We start from the raw sequence: 14048 nt of genomic DNA on the forward strand, positions 1-14048 counted from the left end.
AAATTGGACATAATTAAAGCATAGTGATTAATCACAAAAACAATATGTAATTATATATGTGTTTTCTGATGGTCTTAGGCGACCCCTGTGAAAGGGTCGTTCGACTCCCAATGGGGTTGCGACCCACAGGTTGAGAACCACTGCTATATAATAAAGAGCTAATATGCAAACGATCATCACGCCCTCATGCCCTCCCACCAGGGCCAGGGGACCTGAGGCTGGGTCGGGGGACCTGAGGTCATGCCCTCTGCCCTGGCACTGGGGCAGGGGACCTGAGGTTGTGCCTTCCGCCCTGTGGGGCTTGACGGGGGTGGGGCCAGCCGGGTCTGGGTCTTGCGTGATTTCGAGGCACATGCGGGTAGGCAGGGACTTGACTCTGGATCCCATGGTGCACCCCAGACTCTGACAGGAGGGAGATTTTCATATACATTTTAGTAATTTTCTTTCATTTCTGACACTTCTATTATAGAGAAAGGGCAAATAGCAACATTTGCTGTAATTAATTCCCTTTTAATGTGCATGAATTTTGTGCACCGGGCCACTAGTCAATAAATAAATTGAGAAAAGGGAACTCTTGTGCACTGTTGGTGGGAATGCAGATTGGTGCAACCACTCTGGATAACAGTGTGGAGGTTCCTCAAAAAATTAAAGATGGATCTGCCATTTGATCCAGTGATTCCACTTCTGAGTATATATCCAAAGAAACCCAAAAGACGAATTCGAAATAATATATGCACCCTTATGTTCACTGCATTATTTACAATAGCCAAGATATGGAAGCAACTCAGTGACCATCAATAGATGAATGGATGAAAGCCAGAATGTACATACAGCCCTGGCTAGTTAGAGCATTGGCCTGCACATCAAAGGGCTGTGAGTTTGATTCCTGGTCAAGGGCATGTACCTGAGTTGCAGCTTTGATTCCTGAGTCAGCGTGCATGCAGAAGGCAACCAATTAATATGTGTCCCTCTCACATCAAGTTTCTCTCTCTCTCTCTCTTAGATTGGGGTAAAAAAGTGACATAAAGAACATTATTGGGATAACTGGTAAAATTTGACTATAAATTGTATATAAATTCTAGTATAGTGTCAATGTTAAACTCCCTGAATTTGGCTATTGGATCATCTATCATAATAAAAGGGTAATATGCTAATTAGACCGGATGTCTCTGGATGTCCTTCCTGACGAAGCCCAGGCCAGAGGGAAGCCAGCCAGGGTTCCAGGTGCCTGCAGGCGGCCAGAGGAGGGAAGCCCGGGTCCTGGGTGCCAGAGGGCAGCCAGGGGAAGGAAGGCCTACCCTTGCACGAAGCTGGGGCTGCAAGGGCTGAGCCCCTTGCACGAATTTCGTGCATCGGGCCTCTAGTGGTTATATAAGAGAATGTCCTTACTCAGCAGTAAAAGCCATCGCTGTTGTGTTTGCAGCCTCCTCTCAAACAGCTCCAGGAGACAAAGAGAGAGTGAAATTTGGTGAAACTTTACTGATGATGAATTTTGGGTGAAGGGTACATGGTAGATTTGTTCTGTATTATTTTTGCAAGTATTATTGAAGATTGAAATTATTATAAAATAACTCTTGCAACTCTTAAAGAATCCACACATAAAAAACTCATGGACCCCAAAAGGAGAGAAAGCACTGGTTTAGTTGTGAATAAAACTCCCATAGGTGGTGCCCCTTCTCATCACATGTGTGTGGGACTCCCAGAAGTCAGAGGGCAGGGTTGGGACACAGGCCCTTTGTGCCCATTCATTCATTCATTCATTCACCCAGTAAATATTGACTTGAATGTCTATTATGTGCAAGGGCTCAGCCACGAGCCAGAAGCACAAGAGCAGAGGGAAGGGCAACCCCTAAACTATGCCTGGTCTCCAGCTCCCACCAGACAAAGTGCCCTGGAGGGCAAGAATTGGTGTCTGAATCATCTCTCTTCCCCTAGATCATAAAAAAGTCAACTTTTGTCCCCACACAGCAAAGAAGGTCACAGCTTTCAACTCTGAGGCTCACAGCTAGAGGGAACAGGCAAATACCCTGGGCCACCTCAACAGTTGAGCTCAGAACATAAACAGCAAGAGAGAGTATTAGGGAGGGGAGCTGTGGGCTGTACATGGGAGGGGATGCAGGGAGGGGGCATCTCACTCCCTCCCACCTCAGAAACCAGAGTGAAGCTATCCGGAGGGCTGGCACAAGGAGATCTCTGAGGTAGCCTTCCCCACCCCCACACTCCATCCTACTCCGGACCTCTCATGCTCAGAGGTTTCTGCACCTGGAGGTTTTAGAGATTCCTAAGTTTGGAGCCTTGAATTATTTTAGGGATCTTGCATTCCATATGCACATACAACATGACTGACAGACTAAACAATTACTATATTTCACACATTAACATCTTTCAAACCAAAATAAATGCTGCTGCAATGACTAAAATTCATAGATTTCAAGTTCATCTGAAATGGGTTCTTAGTGGCTTATATATTTTGTTTATGGATACTAACACTTAGGTGTGTGTGTGGGGATACTGAGGAAGTTTCTCACAATTTTTGGTGATGACAAGGCACCCTCCCATTACTGGGGAGTGTACATGGAGCCCCTCACTAGTGGTGGGGAGAACAGGGTTGCACTGAAGGGCTCTAGAAGGTGAGACCCTAGGGCCCCACCTCAGCACATGTCCCGGTCCTGTCTGCACTGAGGCAGGGTGGGTCAGAGCCAGGCCCTCGGGAGGGGTGCCCAGACCCACTGGCCCTGTTCATACCCTGGCACCACTGTTACCAGCTCATCTGCCCCCAGCAAGGGCAGTGACTGAGATGAGGCTGAGTCACTCCTATGTCCCAAGCGGCCTGCTCAGGGCCCAGGTAACCTTGAAGGTGGGTGGCTACACCAAGGGGGCTGGGCTGGGCTCAGGCCAGCTGAACCTTGACTCTCCACTTCTTAGCTATGAGGCCACTGAGCACTAAGAATATAGTTAGTGCAAATGGGGAACTGAGTTTTTAAATTAAATATTGTTATTTAATTTTAACTAATTAAAATCTAACTAGCCCTGTGGACCATGGCTTCTGTCCTGAGCAGCGCTGCTCCGGAGGCTCAGTGGGAACAGAGATGGGAGCGACACTGGTTTAGACACCTTCTATTTTTTAAAAAAATATATTTTTATTACTTTCAGAGAGGAAGGGAGAGGGAGAGACAGATAGAAACATCAATGGTGAGAATCACTGATCAGCTGTCTCCTGCATGCCCCCTACTGGGGATCGAGCCTGCCAACTGGGCATGTGCCCTTGACTGGAATTGAACCTGGGACCCCTCAGTCCACAGGCCGACACTCTATCCATTGAGACAAACCAGCTAGGGCCCCTTCTATTTTTTTAGTATATATTTTTATTGATTTCAGAGAGGAAGGAAGAGCGAGAGATAGAAACAACAATGATGAGAGAGAATCATTGATCGGCTGCCTCCTGCAGACCCCACATTGGGGATTGAGCCCACAACCCGGGCATGTGTCCTGACCGGGAATCAAACCGTGACTTCCTGGTTCATAGGTCGATGCTCAACCACTGGGCCATGCCAGCCAGGCTAGACCCCCTTCTATTCACAGCTGGGATTTAGGGTCCCTTTCTCACCACAAAGGCTGAAATTCTTGGGCAAGCCTTGGTTCCCTCATCTTGTCCTGCTCAGAGTCTCACAGGCTTACATGGGCATGAAGCTCCCTGTAGGGTGGGGTATACAAACCAGTACAATGGGCAACTGAAGAGCACTGAAAAGGTAAATTACCAGGGTAGTTTTGGCTTTATATACAATGATGTTAAACCTGCTTCCCTCACCCCAACCTTTGTAAGATAAGAACCCAGTAAAATCCTAATGATACATACTTTGTGGTTGAAAAATATGGCCACAGATTTCCCTCATCCTGGTACCCAGGCCTCTCCACAGTGGGACTTGTCCTATCCTTCTCCCCCATAGGGGGTCCATTTCCTCTCTCCTTTGCCACATGACTTTCTTTGCACAATAGAATGTGGCATAAGCAATGCTGGATGGAGCCAGTTCCGAGGCTGTGCCTTACAGCCCCACCTCAGTGCTCTCGGGGCGCTGCCCTCCGACTGCATGGATGGAAGCTGACCTGTCCATTGAGAGGCCAGTGCACCATGTGAGTGGAGACATCTTGGACTCTCTAGAGGAGTGAAGCAATGAATGAGCCCAGGGAACCAGCGGGTCTGCCCAGATTTTCCAACCAGCATCATCACAAACAATAAGAAACCACTGCTGCTGGAAGCCACTACACAGCAAAGCCAACTGAAACACGCACACCACATTCATCATAGTGAGGCTGCCTAGGGGTGCCACATCTCATGCCAGCCCAGGGCCCCAGGAGGTAGAAGCAGGTTGCCAAGGTGTTCCTGGACCCAGGGCAGGGGGCCTGAGGCGTGGTGTCCACAAGCAGTCTCCACAGCTCCCACTGGAACTTATCTGCCCTTTAAACAGAATGGAGACCTGAGTGGGACAGGGGAGAAGCAGCCTTTGGGAGGCGCCTAAGGTCTGTGTCAGGCAGGCTCTGGTGGGTGCTGAGCAGCAACCCCACCACTGGCCTCTCCGGGAGCAGTCACATGATGGATTCCAAACCCTTGCCATTGGTAGGTGTCCTTCTCTCCTTTCAAAGGTGAGGAAGCGGACTCAGGAGTGAAGAGACTTGCCTAAAGTCCCCCTTGCCAGGACCTGCCCTCGCCCAGACCCAGCTTCCTAGTCCTCCCTGTTATCCAGAAACCGCTACCCTGCAGGCAGCAGACTCCGCCTTCAGCTGACACAGCGTCCAGATGCACCAGGTGGTGCCTTTCCCCCATAAGTGGCCCAACAGCCATTTCAATCACCCAGATGATGGAGCAGTGGGAGCACCAGCTGGAGGCCAGCTGCCACTGGGAGGAAGGTGAGTGCCAGGATGAGGAGCATGTGAGCCTCTCTCCACCTATACTACCCACCACACTGGTCAAGCTACACACCCCTAAGGAGAGGTCAGTCCCCATTCTGATGCTGCCACTTTCTGTTTGGCGAGAAAGTGGTTTGCCTCACTTTCCCCATCTGCAAAATAGGGCAGATATGCTTACTTGACAGGATTGTTGTGTGAATTAAATGGCCTGGATGCACAGTGGGTACTCAGAGAATGGCAAGTCACTGAAAAGCCTACCGTGTGTAAAGAGCCTTACAGTGTCTGGCACCCACAGATGCTCCAATAGCAACAGCTGTTACTATTATTTGTGTGAGGAAGCCAGAGCCCAGTGTCCATGTGGGCACATGGAGTAGGGCAGTGCTGGGACTTGCAGATGAAATGTACATCACATTCATCATAGTGAGACTGCTTGGGTGCCACAGCTTCTGCCTGTGTGGTTACTTATGTGGTTCTTAGTGGCTCTGAAGTTTGGGGCTGAATCCAGCTTCCTCTCCCTGCAGTGCTCTTCCACCACCACCACCACTCAGCACCCTCAGTCTGGGACTCCAAGGCCAGTCAGGACAGGTGGCTTGTGACCACCAGGGCTGGACATCTCCCCTCCCCCATCACTGCTCAGCGGTGGGCCTCAGCTGGCCCTGCCTCCAACAAATGTTTAATGAATGAGATGGAACATCTCCCTATAGGGACCCTCACCCTCTCATGACTGGTGGGAGCAGGGCCCAGCCTACTCAAATGCCCTCCTCTGGGAATGGCAGCTTGAAGCCCCTGGCCCCTGTCTTCTCTGAGCCTGAATTCCTGGGCAGCTGTTTACCCTGCTCCTCTCTCTACAACCAGGCCATCTCCACCTTTTCCATTCTTTTCTTAATTTGCTGGCCTCCAGCTGAAGTAGCCTCCACCAAGTCATTCCCCACCCTATTCACCGTTTCATCTTTCTCACTGCATGTCTAAAAGCATCTTGTTCTATTGTTTGCTTATTTCCTGTCTGTCTCCCCATCCCCTAATGTTAGCTCTGATAAGGAAGGACCTTGGTTTGACTTCTTCACTACTCTGAGAAGTGCCTGGCACATAGTAGGTGCTCACTAGATATTAGCTGAATTTGGTTAATTAGAATAACTTGATGTACTTCCAGGGAGGGAAGGGGTTGTCCAACTGTCTATTGGGAACACGACATGCCAGACAATCCCATCACATGGGCTGGGCATTCCATTAATTCTCTCAGTGACCCAGAGGTGATGCTCAGTAAACCGTTTCCCAGATAAGGTAACTGAGGCCCAGAGAAGTGAAGTGACCTGCCCAAGGCCACACAGCTTGCACAAAAGGTCTAGATTTGGGGCCCAGCTTTCTTAACATTTATAGCCATTCATGCCTCCTGAGAGTTCACCACACAGAGGAAGAATTGTAACAGCCAACATTCACTGATTCCTGCAAAGTGCCAGGCATTGGGTCAGGGACTTTCCAAGGTTTATTCATTTGTCCACTCTGTGAGGGAATTATAGGTTCATTCTGCAGATGTAAAACCAAGACCCAAGTTATCCCTGTGACTTGCCTAGCTCATTCAACAAAGCAGTAGCCTGTCTAGGACTGCACTCACATGAGGTGACAGCAAGCTTAAGGGTGCTACATGCTCACTGCCTCAGTTTCCCTTTTTTGCAATGCTGACATTACACCATCTGACATAGTGTGATGTCATCAGGGAGGTGGGACTCTTGCTTGGGAAGTTTTAGGGCTGAAAAGGAAGTGAGAAGCAGCTGTTTCCCCATCCAGCCCACTCCCACCCTGGTCCTAAGTCGGGTGGGTGGTCACCTCCCTTGGAACACTTTCCCCAGAAATTCCCTAGGAAATGCCCCTGTGCCTGAGCAAAAGGCGAGCCTACAGGCCCAGGAACCTCACACTGCATATCCTTCTGCTAAGGATCATCCCAAGCAGAAACCAGTAGGCACAATAATTAGTATGCATATATATTTGTGTGTGCATGGGTGTGTATGTATACATACATATTACTACAGTAGAGGCCCGGTGCACAAAAATTTGTGCACAGTGGGGGGCGGGGGGGGAGGGTCCCCCAGCCCGGCTTGTGCCCTCTCACAGTCTGGGACCCCTCGGGAGATAACGACCTGCTGGCTTAGGCCTGCTCCCGGGTGGCAGAGGGCAGGCCCAATTCCTAAGTGCAGCCCCTAGTCAGGCTCAGAGCAGGGCCGATTGGGGAGTTGGGGCGCCACCCCATCATGCACAGAGCAGGGCGGATGGGGAGGTTGCGATGCCACCCTCAGTCACCCTCAGGGTAGGGCCGATTGGGGGGTTGGGGCACTGCCCCCTGTCACACTCAAGGCAGGGTCGATGGGGAGGTTGCGGCGCTGCCCCCTGTCACACACAGAGTAGGGCCCATCAAGGGTGTTGGGGCTTCGTACCCTGTCACGCACAGAGCAGGGCCGATCAGGGGTTGGGGAGCTCCCCCCTGTCACTCACAGAGTAGGGTCGATAGGGGATTTGGGGCACCGCCCCCTGTCACACAGAGCAGGGCGGATCAGGGGGTTGGGGCGCTGTACCCTGTCACACTCAGGGCAGGGCCAATGGGGAGGTTATGGCTCTACCCTGTCACACACAGAGCAAGGCCCATGGAGAGGGGTTGGGGTGCCACCCTCTATCACCCACAGAGCAAGGCCGATCAGGGGGTTGGTGCGCTGCACCCTGTCAAACACAGAGCTGCAGGGCAATCAGGGGATTGGGAGCTCCCCCCTATCAGGCACAGAGCAGGGCTGATCAGGGGTTTGGGGTGCCCTCCCCTGTCACGAACAGAGCAGGACGGATAGGGAGGTTGTGGCCCGCCCCCTGTCACACACAGAGCCGCAGGGCGATCAGGGGGTTTGGGCGCTGCCCCCTGTCATGCTGATCCCGGTGCCGGGAGGCATATTACCCTTTTACTATATAGAATAGAGGCCTGGTGCATGGGTGGGGGCTGGCTGGTTTGCCCTGAAGGGTGTCCTGGATCAGGGTGGGGGTCCCCACTGGGGTGCCTGGCCAGTCTGGGTGAGGGGCTGAGGGCTGTTTTCCGGAAGTGAGTGACTGAAGCTTCCAACCGCTCCTTGTTTTCTTTTTTTTTTTTTTATTCTGGGCCAGCTTTAGCTCTGAGGCCTCGCCGCTGAAAACATCGATACAATGTTGCTAAAGCCCAGCTGACTGAAAGCCGGTTTCTGGGGTTTTGTTTAGCTTCTTATTTGCAACATAGTACATAGTTGCTTAGAGTTGCAGCTGAGAGGCTGGCAAGTGAGGCGGGGAACGTTGGAGTCCGCAGTCACTGAAGCAAGCAAGCCTCCCTGCTCGCTTCAGTGCATGGCTGCCAGCCGCCATCTTGGCTGACAGTTAATTTGCATAAGGATACGCTGATTAGCCAATGGGAAGGGTAGCGGTCGTACACTAATTACCATGTTTCTCTTTTATTAGTGTAGATGTGTGTCTATGTGTGTGTGTGTATATATATATATACATATATTGCTGATTAGATAAAAAATATATTGATCTACATAAGAAGATGACAACAACGAAAGCTAAGCTGACAGGGCATTGAGAACAAAGGGCTGTAGTGTACCACAGCTGCATCTCTTAGGCTCCTCCTCTCTCCAGGCAGGGCACCAGTCTCCATCCTATAGTCAGTCCTCCATTCAAGCTCCAGAGGCATCCTTTTCAAGCTCAGATCTGCTTACTGAAAGGCCGAGGGGCAAATGGTTGAGAGCCTGGGCTTTGGAGTCAAGCAGATTTAGAGTTTGAGGCCATTTGCTAATGGTATGACCTTGGACAAGTGACTGCATCTCCTTAAGCCTCAGTTTTCTTATCTGCAAAATTGGGATCATGAGACAGGAAAGGAGAACCCAGTCTGGAAAGACAGTTGAAGCCCCTGAATCAAAGTGTATCTGAAGCCTTGTCTATTTTAGAAATAGAAGGTAATAAATTCAGTCTTTGGCTTAGACCAGTCTGGGTTTTCTTATTTTTCTATTTTTACCAAAAAAGTACTGGTTAATACAACCTTCCTGCTCAAAGCCCCTGATGGCTCCTCTGTGTCCATAGACAGACTCTAGCACTTGGTTCTGGAGTCCACCTGCCTTCCTTTTTGGCCTCAACTCTGGGTGGCCCATGCTACCCAAATCTGATAGCTGTTCTCTAAACACACCATGACACAACTTACAGGTTCTAAAGTCTCTTTCACTCTCTACACTTGGTCAGTTTCTACTCACAGTCCAGACCCAGCTCAAATGTTGCCTCCCCTGGAGACCCCCCTAAACATCCCTCCACTACTATGAAGTACCAGTGACATCTACCTCGGGCCTCCCACCACTCTAATTATATCCCTGAGGTAACAGTCACTAGTTTTTTCTTTTCCTCTTCAACAATCATTGTCTCACTGTATGATTGAAGACGTGAACATCTTGGATTGACTTGGGATTAGACCAATTCAAAATTTGGTTTTAACTCACCAAGTTCATTTTCTGAACCCCAGATCTGGCTGGTGCACACAAGGCTAAAAGACCTAGCACCTGCCATTGGGGGTTTATAGTTTGAACAAAACAATTTCCCATTTGGCTCAAGTCCAGTATTGCAAAGATGACAATTTTTAAAATGTTATAATCAAACCAAAAACATGAATTTTACTTAGGGATAATAATCACTGACATTTATCAAGCAATTGCTTCATCATTGCATACAGGCATGCTCATGCATATGTTATTTAATCCTTATCCTATGAAATACTACCCTCACTTTACAGATGAGGAAACTGAGTCTCAGGGAGGTATCCCCAAGGGGTTAAAAACCAAATGGGGAACTGGGATCTGACCTCCATCTTCCTGCTTCCACCCTTTGCTGTTTTTCCCTGGTGATCTCAGCCATGCATGAACACACTGTTTGGGGGCAGCTTGGAAGTGGTTTAAAAATATACCAATTAAAGCACAGAACCAAACTGGTTGCCTCTGGTTGCTCACAAGCAGGTGGTACGCACACCCCCTTTTGCAGGGGTTCTTTCGCTTCCCAGTGCATGCTCAGCCTGTGGCTATGATGTGCCCCTGTTTCACAGGCATTGTGTTTCAGATTTACTATGTTTGTTTCCGGCTGCCAGTGTGATCAGAATGGTTAGTCTGCTGGGAAGGTATTTCAACACACAACTGTTTTGAATATAGTGACTTCCTCATAGGTCTCTGCCACAGCCTGCATCCCAGTAGCCTCTATTAAAAACATTTTTTTAAAAAATTTATTTCAGAGAGGAAGGGAGAGGGAGAGAGAGATAGAAACATCAATGATGAGACAGAATCATTGGTCGGCTGCCTCTTGCAAGCCCCACATCAGGGATCGAGCCTACAACCCGGGCATGTGCCCTGACCAGGAACTGAACCAGTGACCTCTTGGTTCATAGGTCAATGCTCAACCACTGAGTCATGCTGGCCAGGCCCAGAAGCCTCTCGATGGCAGATGAGAAGCCACTGAATCTGGCCAATTGATGAGTCCCAGATTCTAAGTTTATGGGGAAGCATGCTTGGTTAACTTATTTAGGAAAGACCTTCTGTTCCAGCAACACCTGTTTCATTCTCTGCAAAATGGAGATGAAGAACCTCCAGGGGCTGTTGTAGGGCTGGAGTGAGGCATCATAGGGAAAGTGACAGGCATACAGTAGGTGCTCACTATGTGCATTCTTTCTTGTCCTCCCAGCCTTGAAGCTGGGGCCAGCTTTCACTCTCATGCAACCTTGGCTCACTAGAGTCATCAGGGGCTCTACAGAGAGGTGAGCCTTTGCCCACCAAGGTCAGGGAGCAGCCCTGAAGCTGTCATCCTGCAGCTGAACGACCCCCCACCCCACCTGAGTTTTGGGGGCCAGTGGGGCAGGCAGCCCCTTCTTTAGCACTGGAGTCCAGCCCACCACTGATGGAAAAACTGAGACCCAGTGATAGGGAAGTCGTGAGTTCACTCACCCCTGCTCTTGCCCCCAAGAAAGAGACCACATGATGCACTGAGGGGCTCAGAATCACTCTGGGTTTAAACCCCAGCTCCCCAATTTACACCCACTGTGGGACACTGAGCAGACATCCTAACATCACTGGGCCTGGGTTTCCACATAACCAACAGTGGTAGGCATTCTCCTTCCTATGTCGTTGTGAGGGTTAGATGGAGAAGCAGGACTCAGTGGGGAAACTCCCTGAAGGACAGGTGGCCCCAGGTCTCCATCTCATCAAAGGGGGCTTCCCAAGGGATAGTGCCAAAGAGCCTCACCGGATCTCATTCTGTGTGTCCAAAGCTTCCCACCAACCTGGGGACACCCACCAATGCCCTCAAGGTTCTACTCTGGATTATTTCAGAAAGAGTTGAAGTTGTTAGTGGGTCATGGGGCTCCAGGGTACACTGCACAGATGGGGAAATGGCCCTGGGGAGCACTGAGGGAGAGACCTGTCCAATTCAGTGTCCTCTCAGCACAGAGTCAGCCCCAATGGACTGACGGATGGCAGGAACCACAGGTCCTGGAGCCTGGGAAGCCTTCTGTTCCCTCTGCCTGCACCCTGTGTGCTCAAAGCTTATGCTCCAGGGAGTGAGAGGCAGTAGTTGAGGAAGGAAACAGCACCAACCATACTTCAGGGGCCCTGGCAACTGTGTGACCTCAGAAGGACTCAGTTTACTCAGCGTAGAGTCCATCTTTCTTAGAGTGGTTGCGAGGTGCCCAGGCAAAGAACCAACCAGGCCTGGGGCTGGTCTAATGCCCAGGGCTGTGAAAGAACATCCCTCTTGCAGCTAAGGCTGCATTCCAAGCAGCTGTGGGGAAATACCTGGGGTTCCTGAGCCTGAGTGCCATCATGTAGTGAGAAGAGGTCACAGAAAACAGTTCAAGAAGTAGCATAAACCCTGACAGGAGCCTGAAGACCCTAACCACAGAAGGCTGCCCTGACAGTCAGCAGCCCTCACAGGTTCCTCAGGTAGCCGAGACCCCCTCCCTGCCCTGGGCCAGGCAGCAGGTACTCACAGTGTCTCAGGGGATGGGGTGGAGGTCTTCCTGGAGCCCCAGCACCCTGCCTGCCTCCAATGGCCCCTGGGGACAAGCTGTGGGCCCTCCCCACTGCCGGGCCTGACGTCTGACTTCCTCTCTGCTCAGCCAGCCAGCATCCAGGAAACCACACCCTGGGGGGAGGGTGCCAGGCACCCTGGGGCCCCCACCTGCCCTCCTGCTGGGTCCCAGACACTGCCCAGGGGGCTTTTTCAAGGTCTGGCCAGTGCAAATGGCCCCTTCTGCTTCTCTGTCACCAGACAGGCCCAGAGGCTCTGGTCAATAAATAATACAGCTCCCTTCCTGGCCAGTCTCTCGTGGCCTATCGTGTTTCGGGGCCACTCTAGTTTCTTGAGGCTGCTTTGTTCAAAGCACCAGGCCACACTGGGTCACCAGCCACGTTGGCGCTAACACTCTCACTGAGGCCAGCCCGAGCACACAGGACAAAGGCAGGTCCAGAGAAAGACTGCCCTACTTATTCTGAAAGCAGCTTGAGCCCAAATGGACCCGGGTGGCAGTCAGCCTGGTCTCTCAAGGCCAGACTGGGCTCAGAGGCCTCCATACACTCAGCTCCCCACCCTGGTGGTACCACCTGGAGAGCCCTTTCATCCCTGCCCCTCTGCCTGGCCCATCCCCCATTTCTGGAGGCCTTACCCAGGCCCCTCCTCCTAGAAGCCTCCTCCCCTATCTGCATTCCCACTGCCAGCCTGGTAGTCTGCCTGTGTGTCTTCTTTCGGTAGCCATCATCCTCTCTGGACATGGCTGCTGCCTCCTGACTAGTCTCTCCACCCCCTCCCCCCACCCCCAGTCCCTGCCCCTCTCTCTATAGCAGCCATGGGCAAACTGCGGCCCGTGGGCCATATCCGGCCCGTTTGAAATGAATAAAACTAAAAAAAAAAAAGACCGTACCCTTTTATGTAATAATGTTTACTTTGAATTTATATTAGTTCACACAAACACTCCATCCATACTTTTGTTCTGGCCCTCAGGTCCAGTTTAAGAACCCATTGTGGCTTTCGAGTCAAAAAGTTTGCCCACCCCTGCTCTATAGCCTTATTTCCTCACAGCAATTTGAGTGATTGTTTTAAATCAGAAAGCACATCTTGTGATTATGCTGCTTAAAACCCTGCCTGTCTCTCCCCTCACCCCAGTACATTCTCAAGACCCTGCCAAGTGCACATTCCTTCCCAGCCCCTACCCAGCCTTCCCACTGTTCTTCAGGCACCCTCCTGCCTCAGGGCCTTTGCATCTGCAGCTCGCTTTCCTTGAAACACCTTTCTCCAAGTCTTTGCAAGATCACTCTTTCCTGCTACTCATCTCAAGGCCACCTTCTCAGATGAGCCTTTTTTTTATTTTTAAAAACGGCTGTTTCATTAAGATATAATTCACACTCCATAAAATTTACCCCATTTAACATGTACAATTCAATGATTTCAGTATATTTACAGAGTTGTGCAAACATCATAATTTAGAACATTTTCATCATCCCCAAAAGAAACCCCATATCAATTAAGCAGTCATTCTCATTTCCCCGAGCTCAGCCCTAGAGCTGAGCACATCTCCAGCTCATCTGTCTCCGTGGACTTGACTGTTGTGGACACTCACTCTGTAGTCTTTTGTGTCTGGCTTAGTTCACTCAGCACAATGTTTTCAAGGTTCATCCATGTCATATCACGTCAACACTGCATTCATTTTATGACTCCATAACATTCCATTGTATGAATAAGCCCACATTCAGTTTATCCACTCATCAGTTATGAGAGTTGACCACTCCAGGTCACATGGCCCCTTCTGCTGTTCTGTCACCTCTCCCAGTTTTAGCCTCTGGCTTCTAATCCCTTTCTGGACATCTTCATTGATTTGTTTTGTTTATTGTTTCTCTCTTGCCTGAATGTCAGCCCCATGAGGCTCAGGCCATTCACCTTACACTGGGCTGTCTCCCAGGGCCTAGCACAGGCCTGGCACACAGTAGGTGCTAAGCCTTTTCCACCACCTGCTGCAGTTGCCTGTGCCCATGAAACTTCCCTGCTGGCTCCGAGCTTTCTGAGGACAAGTGCCTTACCCACCAAGAAGGGCCTCACCAATAACCATGACAGGAAACTAATAA

At 50.5% G+C, this 14048-nt stretch overlaps 1 protein-coding gene across 7 annotated transcripts in view; it reads right to left on the reverse strand.

The window, feature by feature from the left end:
* Positions 1 to 14048, reverse strand: part of IQSEC1 (IQ motif and Sec7 domain ArfGEF 1) — a 189316-nt gene that overhangs the window by 118199 nt on the left and 57069 nt on the right. The window contains exon 1 of one of the 7 annotated variants that reach the window (XM_070405881.1): positions 11921 to 11957. The exons of the other annotated variants lie outside the window; for them this stretch is intronic. The gene's annotated coding sequence lies outside the window, so the exon portion shown is untranslated. Of the gene's footprint in view, positions 1 to 11920; positions 11958 to 14048 lie in introns of those variants that run through there. 7 annotated transcript variants of the gene reach the window in all.

This window comes from Myotis yumanensis, unplaced genomic scaffold, assembly GCF_028538775.1.
Source record: "Myotis yumanensis isolate MYYU_CA2020_CCGP unplaced genomic scaffold, mMyoYum1.0.hap1 SCAF_2, whole genome shotgun sequence".
NCBI lineage: Eukaryota > Metazoa > Chordata > Mammalia > Chiroptera > Vespertilionidae > Myotis > Myotis yumanensis.